General features: G+C 36.7%; 1 protein-coding gene across 1 annotated transcript in view; it reads left to right on the top strand.

Annotated features, from left to right (window-relative positions):
- Window positions 1-15,514, top strand: part of LOC131047069 (uncharacterized) — a 291,858-nt gene that overhangs the window by 27,474 nt on the left and 248,870 nt on the right. The window lies entirely within an intron of this gene.

Genomic DNA, 15,514 nt, shown 5'->3' with positions numbered 1-15,514 from the left:
CCAAAGTAACTGTTGACATCAACAAGATGAAGGTAGCTGAAATTGTTGAACCCATTGCAGATAAGCCACTTGAAGAGATGTCAGTTGCTGATTACAAAGTTACAAGGATAGAATTGAGCAAGCAAACACATGAGGTGATTAAAAATGATGCTTAGTTTTCTGTAGCTTCACTGGTACAATGGTGCGATGAACTTTTAGCTAAGAAAGACAAGCTAGAAGAGGACAACCGACAACTTGTTACAGCTGTTCGTAAAATCACAAAACACACTGGTGAAGTGAGTAATCCTTAAAGTTCTACCGAGGCACGAGAATCAATTCGCAGTGTTGAAAGGGCTGCTCAGAAAGTACAAGCATTGGATTCCTGGGTTGATCAGCTTCATGATTTATGTGCACAATTGCTGAAAGACATTTTTCAGATGATGTCTAAGTTGGAGACTATTGAAGATAAATTAAGTCATACCTTCGACGCTTTTAAGAAGAATCTGGAAAGTGTTGAAGGTAGTTTGACAATCTGGTGCACCATGCCCCAAGAACAGTTTAGTGTTCTACAAGAGCATGCCATTATCCCTTCCAGGGTCATGTACTTGGAATTTGAAGAGCTTCTGGAAAATAAGGCCCTTGTTCTTAAATCCCTCATTGAGGAGATTGGTGATGCAATGAGATTACGGGGTGAAGTTTTCCAAGATATTGTTTCTCATTGTGAAAAGGCCTCTTGCAACATAATAAGTCAGGATGGAGAGTTGATACCGGAAGAATAAGTTCTTGTAGATTTACAGATGAGGATTCATAATGAATGGAGGAGCGAACAATTCTCAGCTGCTTCAATTCAAATTTTGATGAAACACCAAGTCTTTTTGCATGAAATTTAGTCCATCTTGGAGAAGCACAACTCTATGCTCCTCCGATGCCATGATACCATTGTGAAGACCATGGTTGTTGCCAAGAACACCCATGAACTGGATCCTGATGAACTACGAATGATTATCCAGAAGTTTGAAGGATTCATGTCTTCACATGCTACAGCCTAAGTGTTTTTCAACACTTAGTTGTATTTTATCAACTGGATCTTTGAGGTTTCATGTGTAAATTCAAGAATTGAAAGAAATATAAGGAAATTGCTCAAGCTTTGACTCTTTGTGCTACATTCTTGAGTTTGTGTCTATATTATCTTTCTTGCAAGTGTTTCTCTAAAGAACTTAATCGAATTTGATTTGCAGTCTTTGTGCTGCAAGTATTTGAGGTTAATATAGATTAAAATAAATATTCTGTTGAGAGAAGCTGTAAGTCTTTGTGCTTTCACTTGTTCTTAAGAGAATTTAGGAGCAGTTTTTGTGAGAAATAGTTGTGAGTCTTTGAGCTTATACTACTTCCCATTGTTTTATGTAGAAAAGAATAAGATATTGCAGTCTTTGAGCTGTTATAATTTGTTCTTGATAGCATTAGTATAGAAAAGGGTAGATAGGACTTCGCATAATCAAGTCTTTGAGCTTTCAGGAAACTTCATTTCCTTTCCCTCATTTCATTTCGAAAGTTGTTACTGCTGTTTTATATCAAATCGCTATCACTTTACCGTGAAGAGAAAATGATATTGTCTTTCTTGAAAGAAGAAGAAAGATTGTTGTCCCATCCTATTTTATTTTCAAAGTTGTAGTTAGATAGGGGGAGCCTTCCCTTAATTAGTAGAGTTTTACTCACACGCTGTGGTTGAAACCACAATTTTGTATATTTCCCCAAGTGTACAAAATTTTCAACCAACAGTTTTTTGGCGACTTTGCTGGGGACACGAACGCATTCGGAAGCCTCAAGCTTTCGTTTGAATACTAGTATCTTGCTGATTTTAAAGAAGGAAAATTTTTTCTTGGGTTTCCTGCTGATAAGAGCTTGGAAATATTTTAGATTTCTCTGAGGTGGAAGGTTTGCGTGTTTACGTTCATCGAAGGAGAGGTAAACATCCTGAAGAAATATCTCCTGCTGAACGAGCTAGATTCCATTTGCTTACTAGTACATCCTCCCTTTCACGAACCACAAGTTACCCTCCTTCAAGGAAAAAGAAGTCTATCCCAAGTGAAAATTCCCCGTTCTTTTTCAAACCATTGATATCTTCATCATCTAGTATGGCTAATCCACCTCGACCTCCTCCTCCCGGTCCATGGGGAGTAGCTTTTGGTCCTTTGGCCTTAACCCCACCTCTTCATTCACTTCCACAAGGTTCTCGGAAGAATCTTCCCAAGTTCTATGAAGATGGAAAGCAATATCCCGATGAGCATGTCAAATCTTTCTATATGGCTTGTGGTGTTCTTGGAGTAGAACATCAAGATGTTGCTGTTTGTTTTTTTGTAGAAACTCTTCAAGATATTGCAGCTGATTGGTTTTTCAATCTTGTTACTGGTTCAATCGTTTCTTGGAACTCGTTGAGAGACAAGTTTGAAGAACGTTTCAAGCTCGCGGAAGATGAACACGCCTTGCTGGCCCAATTGACGCAAATGAAGAAGGATACCCATGAAGGCATGCGTGAATTCATTGCTAAGTTCAACAAATTAGCAAATAGAATTCCTATCAATTCTAAACCTACTCCTGAGAATCTCAAGTGCTTTTTCATTAATACTTAGTTGCCCGAGGTTAGTTTCTTTTTGAGGCGAGCCTCTCCTGCTGATTTAGCTGTTGCTCAATCAATGGCTACTGAAATTGAAGATGATTTGATCCTAGCTGGTAAAATAAAAAAGGATTCTAATCGGTCGAAAGGAGGTTCACATATGGAGAGTTCATCTTCTAGTTCTACCGACCCAATGGTGCAGAAATTGGCAAATGAACTTCTTGCTTTAAAGAAGCAAGTATCTCAGAATTCCTACCCTACACCATACAAGGATATCCCAAGACGGGCGTATCCTAATGCTGTTGCCAGTCACGCTGCTAAGAATCAACCCAAGTTACCTCCTCCTCCCGAGAGGCTTGCGCTTGAACCACCTCCTTCAAAGGCAGCAGTTGGTTATTATGAGATGGATCAAAACGAGTCTTCTTATTTTGATTATCAGTCTGATGACGTTGCTCTTCCTCAACAAGAAGAAGAAGATGTAACTGGCGACTCTACTATACACTATATGCACTATGATGACTCTATTGCTGCTGAAAGGACTCATAGTCAAGCATTTGCCGTGATGACAAGATCCTCAGTCTGATGACGTTGCTCTTCCTCAACAAGAAGAAGAAGATGTAACTGGTGACTCTACTATACACTATATGCACTATGATGACTCTGTTGCTGCTGAAAGGACTCATAGTCAAGCATTTGCCGTGATGACAAGATCCCAGACTCGGTTGGCTCAACAAGATGAAGCTGCAAAAGTTGCAAGTGATTTACAATCACCTGTTACTATTGCTAAAAGGGGAACACCACTGCCCTACATTCCAAAGGATGCAGCAAAAAGTCAAGTAAGTAACAACAATCCTCCTTTTGCTTCTTCTATTGATCTCAAGCTTAGTATGCTTAACCCCAAACCACAATTGGACAATGTTCATCCCTCCCTAGCTGGTTCGTTTCAAGCTTTTGATATTATTGATCATGCTAGGAAGACCAAGATTCAAATGTCCGAGGTTGAATACTTACAAGCTAATCCTAATCGATTTGATAGGTTAGCTAATTTTTTTAAAAGTAAGGAAACTCGTCCTATACTTGAAAATACTACCCCTCAAGAACCCAAGAATCTGCCCAATCATTGGTGACCATTCCATCTACTACCCAAGGAAAAATAGAACCTTTTTACATTTCCCTGTTGATCAATGGTTTTCAATTGAGCAATTGTGTCTTGGATTCTGGTGCTTCTGATAATGTCATGCCAGCTAAAGTTGCTCAAGCTTTGGGGCTGACCTTGACCAAAACTTTTGGTCATTGTTATTCCATGGAAAACAAACAAGTGCCTCTTATTGGGCAAATCAAAGATGCTCAATTTGCATTTGCAGCTTTTCCGGATAATAAAATAAAGATGACTGTTTTGGTAGCTGACGTTCCTGTGTCATTTCTATTTGCCCCTTTGTCTAGCAAGATAAACATTTCTAAGGGTAATTGTTAGATGTTTGATGGAATTACCTTTCTGAGTCAGTGCTCCTTCAAATCCGCGACCTCCTTAGGTGACTGTCAGTGCTAGGTAAGATCCCCACCCAAGGATAGAAAGAGATGTTTAAGTCGACGATCATGCTAGTGGTGAAAGAAAGATTAGTTCAAAGCATCCGGTATGATGAAGGAAAGATCAAGGCAGATCATTAAGAAATTTGAAGGCATTGTCGATGCCTCCCAAGAAGCCCGATCATCCTCAGTCAATGCCCTTCCCAAAGTCTGATCCTTTTTGTGTCACAGTTGATACCCCTTAGAAAGCTCGACCTTTTCCAGTCACTGACTAGGCAAAAGTCTGACCCCTCACAGTCAGTGCCCATGCAAAAGTCCGACCACTTTTGGTCGATGCTCATGTGAAAACCCAAACTTCTTGTGCTTATCAAAATCAGCGGTGAAGAAGATGAATTTGAGTGCTTGTGAGTAAGGAGGGGCCCACCTAGGAAATAAATGTTTTGAATTCAAATTTGAATTGACGCTACAAGTCGGGCTTTTGTCTTGAAATTGTCAAATGCAAAACATTAAATGAAAGGCACAAGTCGGCCTTGGATAGAATAGATGTATCCCTCCCATCATCTATAAAGATAGGGTGATCATTTCATTTGATCAACATACGATTTGCAAAGTGAATTACCTCCTATATGCAGCGATTTTTTTCAAGTGGTAGTGATCCCATTCAAGGGATAGCGAATTAACCTTCAAGGGATAGCAAATTCATTGTTGTAGACCAGCGATCCTACATTGTCAAAGGAAATGATTATTATCAATAATCAGTGAATTCAAGGATCAACATCAGTGTTTACCAGCATCAATCACAGAAATAGCGCATGGAAACAAGGACAGTTTTATCCAAATTAAAGGCTAATTTGAAGTTACCAGTCAGTTTAGAACTCATTTGCAGGTCTGAATCAGACTATACTTGATCATTTTGATTGGAATCAGACCTAAGAATAATGCTGGTACAGCTTCAGGTTTAGCTTTTTAAAGTCATGGGACACTTTTTTTTATCACGTTTTGATCATCTAGCATGCTTTAAATGCAAAAATTCATTATGATTAGATGATTGTTTTTAGACTTTGACAAGTCTAGGGTTTATATTTACGCCCAGTGTTTTAGTAATTCATCAACATTTAAATGATTCTATAGACTTTTAAGGAGGAATTGCTAACCTTGATGCTTCTTAGATGTTATAGACATTAAGGTCATACCGAAACTCTTACTTAGACGCCTCTTTTAGGAACATGGCAGCCCTCAAGATAGGAGCAATCTCAAGGAAAACCCTCATCAAGGAGGATTCAAGAGGAGTGATGCCCAAATAGAAGATTACATCATTTTGGAGCAATGTTGGAGCCACCAATCTTGGTCAAATTGACATGAAGTTCCAAGGTCCCTTATACACAAGTAGGCCATCTAGATTCTCAAAGAAGATAATTGAGAGTGGAATGGTGAATTTAGCAAGTTTCCTTCCAACAATCCAATGCAATGAATTGATAGTCGAATGTGCCAGACACTAGAACAGTAGTGGCTCTTGATGGTAGAATACTTGCTTACCTATCTGAGATAGCCAGCGGTGAAGCCTTCCACATCCAGGATCATAAAGGCATGGTCTACAAGAGAAAAGATGGAGCGCAAACAATCTATGATGATGATCTCGACAGATGCCTAGGCATAATTGGGTATTGAAAAGTAGTCTCGGCCTATCAAAGGTACCCAACAGGTTGCCTAGAATTAGTTTCAAGGAAGAATTTGGTGATTTGATCACTGTACTCAATCGAGTTATAGGAAGTCCTCAAACATTTCAATTTGAGAATTGGATGTTCTACTCCATGGAAACAGTGTCAACTGGAAGAGAGAAGATGAATTGGGCAAGAATCATAAGCAACAACCTTGGCATACAGTTGAAGAGGCTTTAGTGCACTAAGTTATTTTACATGAGTTCATATCTCATATATTCACTAGCCAGAGCTCATAAATATGTAGGATTAATGTATAGAGGTCTAATTGGAATGGGACCTGAGAGAGATGAGAGCATGTGAATCCTAGACATAGCTACACTACTTCGCCAAAGCACATTACAAGAGGGCGAACGATACTTTCACCATGCACTTGACAAGAACATTGCAAGGCGGTATCCATCAAAGACTATTCCCACAAGCAAAAGAGTTGGTAAAGAAATTCAGTGCTTGGTATACCCAATTTCCCAAGTTCACCTACATAAGAATTCAAGGATGCTCTTGTCTGCCCTACATGCTACCACGCTACCCTACCGTCAAGATAGTATTGCTTGAGTTGGCAAGACAATTGACCAAATATGATAAAGTGCAAAAGAACAAACATAAGACAGGAATTGCTTTTCCCATCTCAGTCAGGCAATCAATAGAAGTGTGTCCATCCTTGCAGGTGAAATATCCCCCTAGGGATATTTATTCCAGAAACTTGAACAAACAAACCACAAAATTCAACTTACAAATTGCATGTAATTGATTTCAATTTATTCAGCAAATTACACTAAAAATCGTTAAATTTCAGATTTAAACAGAATTTTTGAAATTTAGTTATGAATATAGCCTCAAATCTTTAATAGAGCAACAACAAAAAAAATCCAATCGTAGCCACAAAACTTACAATCTGATTGGATAACCAGTAATTTAAACCTGAAGCACAATGTGAGCCATCTAAATGATAATTCCAACTGACAATGAGTTTTCGTCCACTGCTTCCAAGCTCGAGGGTTTGCGTCCTCAAACTTGCTAAAAACTAGAGCTTCCCAGAAACTCTCCAAGAGAAACAAATTCCAGACATAAACCAAGCATATGAAAATGAGCCTCTCCAGGATATTAAATAGCTCAACTCTGGGACTATTTGTTCGCTCACTGCTTGTCTCTTGGAATTCTCTTCTATTTATTAAGTGACTTAACTTTATAATTTGATGTTGACATAAAAAGTCACTTTTATCTGCATTAATAAATAATTAAATTAAGTTGTCTTTTAAATTATTATGTTTTGACAACTTAAACTTAATTATTTAAATGGATTTCCTCATGTCCCAAAAAGGGGACATTACAATCGTCCCTCTTTAAAGATTGCTTGTCCTCAAGCAATCATGTATCTGCTTACCAATACCAGGATCCCAAACCATCCTCAGGAACATTGTTCTACAAATCCGCTGCGCCACACTGATTAAGTCATCTGCATATCCACAGTGTACCGACATAACTTGATCCACAAGAGTCAGTGCACCAAACAGATCACTACTTGGATCCCATATCAATTTGTAGAACCTGCTATAAGTAATGAAAGAGTCTGTCAACCAATCACCTTGAGGTAACCGACCATGCATGTAGATCACCCTGACAAGATGGAGATGAACCTCCTCATGCCAATAAACCAACATGAAGGAATACCAAAACTCGCTGCCATAACTCTAATCAGCAACATAGATGATTTCAAACATATCACCAAGCCAATGCCAATTAAAGGAAAACCTCCCACATTCCGTCTCTATCCAAGAGAAGCATCCTTCAACACTTCCATACCACTGAATCGCTAATGTATTCAATGTAAAATCAAGAAGTGCTATATGATTCCAACTAGGACAGCCACTAGTCCAAAAGAAATCAAAGAGTATGAAGTCGCCAAGCGACAAATATACCGCTGCCCTATCAAGAGAAATAGATGACAGTTTCAAGAATGAGGTGTGTATGCCTTCACTGCCCAACACTGATAACTCTTGAAAGTCTCATTCACTACAAGTGTCATCAATAAAATCAACTTCTTCACCCATGGATTGATCACCGTTAAGTTTAATTTCAGAGCTAGTAAAGTCTTGTTTATTATCATCCTGAAGCACGACTTCTTCCAATTTTGGAAACTCATCAGTAACTGCTGTCCCATGACTGAAATTACTTTGAAATCTGCTTGTATACCTTGCTGTTACAGCCATTTCATTGCTTCAAATTGTTTTTTCATCATCAAGATTAATGGGTTTGTTTCTTTGCTGGTCCTTTTGCTCTTCATTGTTATCATTTGTGTAACAAATAGTAGGAACATTGTGAATTGTTTCGTCGCTACCAATAGTATTGATCCCCTCAATGATTTGCATCATGTCCATGCTCTTAAGATTAGCTTCTTCTTCCTTAAGAGTTGTAATAGAAGTCTGATTTACCGATTTATAATGCATCATACTCAACTGTAAACAAAGCTCATCCACCTCCTCCTCCTTATCTTCTGCAAACTTAATAGCAAGACCCCTGTCCATAAGCAGCTGCAAATAATCTCATTTCATTATTTCAAAGGCTTCTTTGATTATGCCCAACTGAGTGCTAGTGATTCCACTTGCAACTCCCTTGTGTCTCTCCTCAACTTATGTTTCCCAAATAAGATCCTCAATGTACTTGTGAGATTCATCAGCCTTAGCTAGGACCTGTATAACCCTTTCCTCTATGACTAGTAATCTATCCTTCAAATCTTGCAATGCTAAGGGCTTTGGTTCAAATTCATCTATAGTAAATGTGTTGACACATATCAAACTTTCTGATTTTTTATCAATTGTAGAAACATCTTCAGATTCATCTAGCTCACTAGAGGATGGCAGGCACTTCTCATGAAGTTCAACGGGGGCAGCAACGTGATCATGAATGGGTCTAGTAAAGAAGTTTTTTATCTTCTCCTCCTTTATCAATAATGACTTGTAAATCTCCTATGAAGTTGTCAACATCCTACAATGATGATGTCAACATTAGAGAATTGAAGTTGGATGGGAAGGTATGCATGGTAAACCAAGTTCGGAACTCCAAAACACTAAGTGATTCTTCAACTAGTTAGAGGATTGGGATGGCAAGGTTTGGAGGGGAATGGTACTTGGGGACGAGAAACTTTGACAATTCAGTTTGAAGGGCTTAGGAAATTTTTAAACGAAGGATTGGGATGTTGGGGCCAAGGGTAAAAGCATGACAAGGGTAGCCCTAAAAGTACACAACTTCAACAAACACAAAGAACATTGAGGAAAACACTAAAAACAACCATACTTAAGCTTTTTATGGAGTTTTGCATCTCTTGACACTTAGAAGACCTACTTAAGATGTCTCAATTTGGTTATTAATAATGGGTTAAATTGGGTAAATGCATGTGGGAGTAGAACAAAGAGAAAATAGACACAACAAAATAGGGTGCCAACGTAACAAATGATATGAGATTATATAATATGAAAACTGAAATCTTTCATGCACTCCAAAACTTAGAAATTTTTGACACAAACAGAAACCAACTTAATTGGAAATACTTCTTGAATTTAAACATATTTGTGAGCACTAAATGAAACCAACATGAAGGATTAGAGGGCTTTCTGTTGCATTTTTTGTCATTGATGTCAAAAGTCAGTTGATGAGTTTCAGAAAAGAGAATTGAATTGAAATATCAGTTGAGCTGCTTGCTTGTATGGTTGAGCTACTTAGTTCTCTAGTTAAGATGCTTGAGCTACTTGGGTGTTTGGTTGAGCTGCTTGGGTGTCTACTTGAGCTACTTGCCTATCTGTTTGAGCTGGTTGTCTATCAGCTTATGCTGCTTATTTGTTTACTTCATCTATTGATTTGTGCCAAGTTAGACTTTTTGCCATGTCATCAAGTGTATTCAAATGTCAATTTCTATGATTTTGATTATGGTGGCAAATTTAACTATGAGTCGCATGTATTAAATGAAAATGTTTGATTCTTTGATTCAATTTTAAAAGCATGAAAATTTATCATGTAATCGCTACAGGCTGAATAAACGTTAAAAATAGTGGAATAAGACCACAAAATTGCTAGAGGATGAATAAACGTTAAAAATTGTGGAATAAGACCACAAAATTGCTACAGGCTGAATAAACATTTTAAAATCGCGGAATAAGACACCTAATAAGCGGCTTCATTCTTTAGATGTTGATGAAGAACAAGAGTGGCGCGATCAGAAAAGGAAAGTGGAGGGTTAGTGTTGAACGTGAGTTCCAGTATCACTGCGGTATTCTCGGAATGTTTTTTTGTATAACCATATTCTGCATATACTCAACGTATTCCTCATAGCTTGGCTTTTTTGTGTAGCCATTTTCTGCTTTAGAGTACATGTTTTATTTTCTGTAGGCATTGAAATTTCCACAATCATTTTCTTTATGTAGCAGTTTTCTTTATGCTGAACTGTTGATATTGGCTTGGATTTGACAAGTGTGTAACAACTCCTTTATTTGGAGATTGATAAAAGAATGAGTTTTGTTTTTTGAAGTGTAGTAGGCTCTTGGCATTGGATGAATTTTGCGTGTCGTTTCTTGTTCAATAACGTTTTTCTGAAAAAGGGGCGTTTTCTTGAAATTATGGTCAGCTTCTTATTACTTGATGAGATGCTTGGAGTTGGGGGTGTCGAAGCTTTCCTTGTGTGCTGCAACAACATGAAATGGATGAAGTTGTGGTTATTTTGAAAAATGATATATTGTGGGAGTCACAGAATATATATATATATAATTTACTGCAGCAAAGGTATTGTGGGTGCTTTAAGAGAGTTTATAGTTTATAGTTTGAGGTTTTCACATGGAAGTCATATCTAGAGGATTCAACTCAGTTTGCAGTGTATGAACCAAGTCATTTCTTTGGTATGTGAGGATATCTGAGCCTGAACTATATTGATATCACATTTAAGTTGGTGTGTAACTTTGGACCACTGTAACTTCACTTTCTGCTCCCTATTTATTTGTCTATCCATTCAGCGCGTAGTTATTTTTGTTAAGTTGTTTGGAATGAAGAGAAGTTAGTTTTATTGCAGTATCGAAATAAGGAAAGTGAGGAGTTTGTGTTTGGAGAGTTCTTAAGTGTGCTGCAATGTGGATATGTAATGTCCCCTTTTGGGATTTACCATATTTTATTCCCGAGGTAACAATTCTAACTTAGATGAGAGTTGTAAAATATAAATAAATATAATTTTATCAAAACTGAATACATTTCATCATAACATTTAACTTAAAATTCTAAGAATAGTTTGGAAGGTAGAACTTATCTTGATAGCTTCCTCTGATTTATGTTGATCATAAACTTCATAAACTGATTACTATCTCCTTACAAATCTACTATAGAACTTCTTGCAATCTCCTGTTAAATCTCTCATAAAATTCTTCACTATCTCCTTATATAATTTGTTCATACAATCCTCCATAAATTTACAAGTCTTCTATACACTTCTCTTCATTGGATCTGCAATCTTACGTTCCATCCATGCCCTTGATATCTATGCTCAATAGTCTTTTAATGCGCATACCTTTCCTCTATTCCTTATGAACTTCTTGTCTTATATGTAGATCTGATATAATATTATTTCTCACACAGCATGTACTAATTCTTTTCTCTTGTTGTAGCATATATTTTATTCTTTGTATACTTCATACTTTTCACTTCCCATGATGATTCGATTTCCCTCTTGCTATCGTGACTTTCAATATATTAGTCATATTATGAGAGTCGAGTGCATACTTGATCATTGCTGTTAGAAGTTCACTGCTTGATCTTTGTCATCAGGTTACTGTCTACATGCGGTGATCTGTATTTCCTTTAGTCGCTGATTGTTCTTTGATAAATTAATAACGAAAGTCACTGTCTTCTCCTTAATATTCTAATGGAATCCTCCCTTCTATATGCAGAACTGATTCGATTCCCCTTGAAGGCCTCCCCTTGAGAGATTGTGAACGCCTTCTTATATCTTGGAATAGGAATGAGAAGTCATGTTACCAAAGGTCTTGTCTTATGACCATTCATTATCATTGCACCTTTTCATTATTATGATTATCAATTAGATTATGTTGTACCTTTCCCATATGAACGATCTTCGTCTCTCCATAACAATTCAGTTCTTTCCACCAAGTCTAATCGTTCCTCTATTTAGTGTTTGCTAATAATTAATTAAAATAAAAAATGTTTATTTAGTTGACACTCCTTTGTTTTGACTTAGTCATTAACATATCATTCCTCAATATATCAATCGGTGCTGGATACAATGGTAATAAATATTGTAATTGCTGTCTTCATTTATTATCATTATCCGCAATCTTTCCAATTATCGTGCATTCATTCTGTTAATGATTTTACTAATTCGTGCCCCTTCACAAGTGATTGCATCTATTCACAATAACTAATGTGTAGTTGATCTTCGTCAATGATAGCTAGAATATCATCGGGCCTCTTCACTCTTTTCACAATACATGATCAGATCGGTCTTCATTATGAGGATCGTATCCCTTCATCAATTATGCACCTTTTTCTTTATTAGCGTTGCATTCTTTCATTTAATAATCAATTAGTCTTTAGATTTCGATGATAATATCCTCTTTACGGGTAAGCTTAACTAATCGGTAGTTAGACAACTTCTCCTTTAAACATGATCGTCACTCCTTCATACTGATTGTATTATGGTTGCCTTATTACGGATACTGATTGTCGATTCATACCATCTTTGATTTGTATTGGCTTGGTCGATGATCGTTGTCCATGGATACATTACGCCTTATCTTTATTATTCATTAGTCTCCCTACTTGCCAATGCTTATCATTACTCCACCAATCTGTACATCATAACTTTAACCTTTGTTGGAATATATGATCGATGATCTTTGATTGACTTATAGCACCTCCCGTATATATGTTATATCAACTTCTACAGTGGGAATGTGTTAAGACAGCAAGATTGTCCAATTTTGTCTCTTAGAGACTTTACAAAATTGGTTTGCAGGCTGCAAATCTGGGGATATCACAGGATATGTTAAATTTTTGAAGATCTTTCATTAGTTTATATATTTCTTTGATTACATAAAGAATTGGAGTGGGTGCTTTAGTTGATTGAAGTTGGTGCTTTGGAAAGAGTTGGTGGTCACTTTTGTAATTAGAAAACTGTGAGACTTGAAGCTGAAATTGTTTCACTCAAAAAGTTCGATAAATCTTCAACATTAGTGAATCATGAGAAGATAAATAAAAAAAGCTCCATGTGTTTGGATGACATCTTAGGCTCACAAAAATAGTCTACTGATAAAGGTGGAGTTGGCCTTGAAGAGGGTCAAAGTTCCAAATCTACAAATGAAGAACAACAAAAGAACAATGATAATAGTGCAAAGGATTCACCTTCAAAAGTCAGAAATAATGCTTTTAAAAGGCCTCCTATCTCAAGACAAGCACATATGACTAGGTTTAACAATTCTTTCTTTTATGGTTATTGTTATACTTGCAATTATTTTGGACACAAGGCAATCAATTAAAGAGTGTTTGCAAGAAAAGATTTCAGACTTATGAATAGGAACTCTTTTGCTCATTTGAAGAATTGCAATATTGTATGTTATAAATGTAATAACGGTCACACTGCAAAAGCTTGCAAAAGTGGTATGGCAAATTTTTCTAATCAGAACTAGAAGGTTGAGAAAAAGGACAAAGCAAAGGAGGATACTAAGGTTTGGAGAAAGAAGGAGAAAGAAGTTTTAGTAGAATCCTTGATTGTGCAAACAACCCTTCTTGCACAAAATGAAAAAGATATTTGGTATGTTGACAGTGGCTGTTCTAGACATATGACTGGAGATAAGATTTAGTTCTTGATTCTCAAGAAAACAAATGGAGGCAGGGTGAGATTTGGAGGTAGCTCATCAACAAAAGTAGCAGGTAAAGGCAAACTTATGTTAAATGATGATGAGACAAAAGTTGAAAATGTTTTTTATGTAGAAGCCTTGATACACTATTTGTTAAGTGTAAGTCAGTTATGTGATCAAGGACATAGCTTGTTTTTTAATTTTGATTGTTGTGAAATCAGTAAAGATGGTAAAAATATTGTTGATGCAAGTAGGGAAGCTAACAATTTGAACATTCTTTATGATATTAAAGGTGAAAAATGTTGTTTAAGTCAGTTGGATGAAACATGGCTATGGCACAAAAGGTTGGGTCACATGAAATTTGATAGTCTTATATAGATGAGCAAAAAGGAAGCTGTCAGAGATATGCCACAGCTTACCAAACCTTCAAACATCGTGTGTATAGAGTGTCAACTTGGCAAACAAACAAGGAAGAGCTTTAAATCACAAGAGTAGTCAAGCACAAAACCTCTTGAGTTGATTCACACTAATTTGTGTGGACCTACAAGAACCGCAAGTTTGCAAGGTGAAGTATTTTATGGTCTTAACTGAACATTTTTGAAGGAGAAATCAGGGGCACTTGAGATGTTTAAGGCCTTTAAAGCCTTAGTTGAAAATTAGAAAGGTCTTAAAATCAAATTGTTACGTTTAGACAATGGAGGAGAGTTCACATCTAACGAGTTCATAAACTTTTGTGAAAAACATGGTATAAAGAGACAGTTTTCAGATGCTAGGAAACCTCAACAAAATGGTGTTGTTAAGAGGAAGAATAGATCAGTCCAAGAAATGGTTTGTAGCATGATGAATGAGTCTAAGTTGAATGATTTTTTTTTGAGAGGCAGTCTATACTATTGTATATATTCAAAATAGAGGGCTGACTAGAGCAAAGCATAACAAAAAACCATATGAACTGTGGAAAGGTAAGTGTGATGTCCCGAACAAGACTTTGTCAAGTATTATTAATATTGAGAAAGCTCCTTGTATTATCTTTATAATGAAGTTGTTGCAATTTGGAACCAAATGGTTTGATGACAATACATTATGAATGATCAAGATTATTAAATGCTGAATATGAAGCAGTTTGATAGAGGAAGTGAAGTGGTGAGAAATACAATTTAGTTGTGACTGAATAAGCAACAATTATTAACGGGACATCACACACAAGGAGCGAGAAAAGTAGTTATCACGATATATGAAGAAGAAAACAATAAAGATAGTCTCATTAAATGACTCTATGAATGATGAAGTTTATAGTTATGAAGACACATAAAAATATAAATACTTCCTCCACCACAATCTTAGAAAACAGAAATGATTGTGTTAGATGCAATGTTCTTTGCCAAACCATCCCAATACGACTTCATAGTCCTAGTGGAAGGTCTCCAGCTCTTTGGTACGTCAACAAAAAGAGACCCATGGTCGACAACAAAGGAATGCTAATGGCTTGACAACTTTTCAGAAATGATTTACCAATAACATGTGCAAGGATTCGCCATTGAGACAAGTGGTTGAAATTATCAATAAGGTAGTAATAAATATGTTACAAGGAAAAACAAAGGTGTTGGATTAATGACAAAATCGACTATGAGCAGTGATTACTAATATATTAAGTGCCCATATAAAGTGGTTGATGCACATATTAAAAAAGCAGCAATGATATGTTTATAGAGAGCAAACATTATTGATTATGTATAACAAAGTTAGTGATCCAAGCAAGTCATTGATGTGTATATTGTTAGCGCATAACTTCTGTTTGCTCCGTGATTTGTTGTGGGAGCACAGTTTGC

Source organism: Cryptomeria japonica, chromosome 9, assembly GCF_030272615.1.
Source record: "Cryptomeria japonica chromosome 9, Sugi_1.0, whole genome shotgun sequence".
NCBI lineage: Eukaryota > Viridiplantae > Streptophyta > Pinopsida > Cupressales > Cupressaceae > Cryptomeria > Cryptomeria japonica.
Note: the sequence above shows the minus strand (reverse complement) of the source record. Positions and strands in the feature narration are given on the sequence as shown.